Raw genomic sequence first — 2,913 nt, 5'->3', positions numbered from 1 at the left:
TCAATTATAGAGTTTCTGAATGAAACAGCATAGTCTATTAAATAGATTATTGCTACAATAAATTTCCTAAGTGCTGTCCTGCCCATTCATCAAAGTAATTTTAATATTTTCCAAGTTGCTCTCCATTTTCCATCAGCAGCTCTGCTTGGTTTTTACTTCATGGAACATCATGCCTCCCCCAGGATAAACTGATTGTCTGAAATTTCATCACCATGATGATGACTCAGTTTTTGATAATCAGCACTTTCTCAATAATCTCTGATTGTTGCCTCTACCCTCAGATCAGAGGGCTAGAGAGTAGAGCAATAAACTCCTCCTAAAGCCTTCCTTTACAGAGGGCTCAGATCAGAAGTTTTTAGGTATTCCCCCATTTTCCATCAGCAGATCTTCTCAGTTTTGATTCCATGTAACATTGTGCCCATACACCAGGTGAACACTAGTGATCCCCTCTTTAGTTTTCAGTTTCCTTTTGTGTATGGACTTGCCCCATTAGACTGTAATCTGCTTAAGGACAGGGGCTTTTTAAAAATTTGTATTCTCATCACTTAGCACAGTACCTGGCACACAGCAGATATTTGATATTTATTGAATTGAATTGAAATACACAATGAATAAAGTACTAGCTCTAGAGCAAAGGTTCCCAAACTACAGACCCCTCTTTAAAAAAAAAAAATTACTCCACCCCACCTAAAAATCTACTTTCTTTAACCCGTTAACAGTTTTTTAAATTGCATCATTTTAAAAAATATTTTTAAATGACTTATCTTGAATTCAATAATTTATTATAAATGTGTGGGTTTTCCCCTGCATTGAAACTTTGATGATGCAATATTGCATCATGTAAACATATAGTGTTATACTGTAAACAAGTCATTACATTCACATATTCCTGCTGATGCATGCTGGACTTCCTGACAATGCACAACACGCTCACCTGCCAACACTTACTTGTTAAGACCTGTCAGCAACCTTGACCACTGATCTGTTATAACTTTCATTTTGTGTGTTTATTTGAAAAATAATGCAAGCACTATGACTTTAATTCTGTTACAAAAAATATGAAACATGTACATAAATGGTTTTTCAAAATTTTCTTCTCTTCTCTTCTTTCCTTATTCTTCCACTGCCCCCTCATTTTTATTCAATGCTCCCCAATTGCACCTGAGGCTACCCCTGCCCCCCTAGATCATTCTAGCCCCCCCCCTACAGGGTGGTATCACCTACTTTGGGAACTTATGCGAGTTAGAGGGCCTAGCTTCAAAGCCTATGTCTGTTACTTACTGCATGTATGACCTTAGGAAAGCAACTCAATGTCATTTTGCCTTATTTTCTTCATCCATAAGATCAGGATACTTGGACTTGATTATCTCTATGGTCCCCTCCAGATCTGATTTTATGATCCTAGGATTCAATTAACAGGAAAGGTATGACTAGACAACAGTTCATTTCAAGGTAAGCTGGAGGTTTTATTGAACCTCTAGCTCAAAATGAGCTAACATTGAGACATGGCAATTAAAAAAAGCAAACGAAGAATTTTGTGTGGCTTTAGAGAGGTATGCAATCTTGTTGCAATCTGATCTGCTTTAGAATGTCTTGGTAGGATCTTTAATAATAAAAATGGGGTAGGGAATATTGAGAAACACCATTTTGAAAAAAAAGTTGCCTCAAAAATAAAGAATATCTGCTTCTTTGAAAAAAATAAGAAAATAGATTTATTTTGTTGAAAAAAGAAATAACGTTGCAGATTTATTTTAAAATAAATTAACAAATTTGTTCATTTAAAATCAGAAAGAAAGGCATTGGTCCATTGGTTTCGAGGAAGGATTGACAAAACACCCTTGGCCTCTGGCCCCTGGGGAGTTGGGCATCCTGCCCACACAAAGCAGTAGTACAAGAATGATTCCTGGCAACTTCCCAAGAATCCTAGCAGCTACTACTCTCCTCTTTAGCATTTTTGTCCCCCTTACTGTGAGGCTTTGCAAAATCATACCCAAAGAACTGAAGATTGAATGGAAACTCTACACCATTGCTGGTGCCCAATAGGTAATTTATTGAAAACACATAAAGATATGTAAAATTCAGGTAATACCAAACTGTACAAAGACTTTTCTTGCTGATGAGTAGCTGTAATATGGGTTTGGATTTTATTTTGTAGTGGGTATTTTTAGAATTTTTTCTGATTTTCTTCCACATGTCTGAGGATCCTGGGAAGTACCATTTGCAAAAAAAGTTGCCCATCAAAATAGAATAATGCAATTCTTTGTAAAAATAAGGTATAACCCTGTCCCAGAACCCACTATTATGGAACTCTCCTTATTGGTGGGGATGAAGACCCTGTTCTAGAAGAGGGGTGGGATAGAATCAATGAGAGGCAAGATCTTCAGTTCTCAGTAGTCCCAGACCTCCTGGCTTCTGCCTTCAAGGGAGGAAATGGAAGAGGCCAATACCACTTCTGGCTGCTGAAGGAAAAGACTCTGGGAAAACTTGAGAAGAGCAGGCAGTTGCCATCATGTCTAGATTTCCAGGTTGCTACTCTAGAGACTTTGGGGAGTTTTTCCTTTGGTGAGATCTAGTACCCTCCTTTGGTTAACCTGAGGTACCTCACTACCAACAGAAGAGTTCCTTCATTCAAGTGTCATATATTCTCCTATGTATACCTTCTCTGATTTCTGTTTGGCTATAATTTGGGAAAATGGGTTTCTTTACTTTTCATTGTGCATGTTCATTTTAGAACTATATTTGGAACATACAAACTGTATTTGTCCTTCATTTTAGAAGAGGACCATGACATCAGGAAAATGATGACATGCTTTGCAGTTGGCTTTGATTTGAGTGAGGGAAGGCTGTGGAAGGTCACCAACCTCACTTTCTCCTCCAGAGCCATCTGGGCCAGTGGCCAGATTCATCAGGATG

The sequence above is a fragment of the Petaurus breviceps genome, unplaced genomic scaffold (assembly GCF_028583685.1).
Source record: "Petaurus breviceps papuanus isolate PSGF00001 unplaced genomic scaffold, PetGlider_PUasm1.0 90667, whole genome shotgun sequence".
NCBI lineage: Eukaryota > Metazoa > Chordata > Mammalia > Diprotodontia > Petauridae > Petaurus > Petaurus breviceps.
This window is presented reverse-complemented; position numbering follows the sequence as displayed.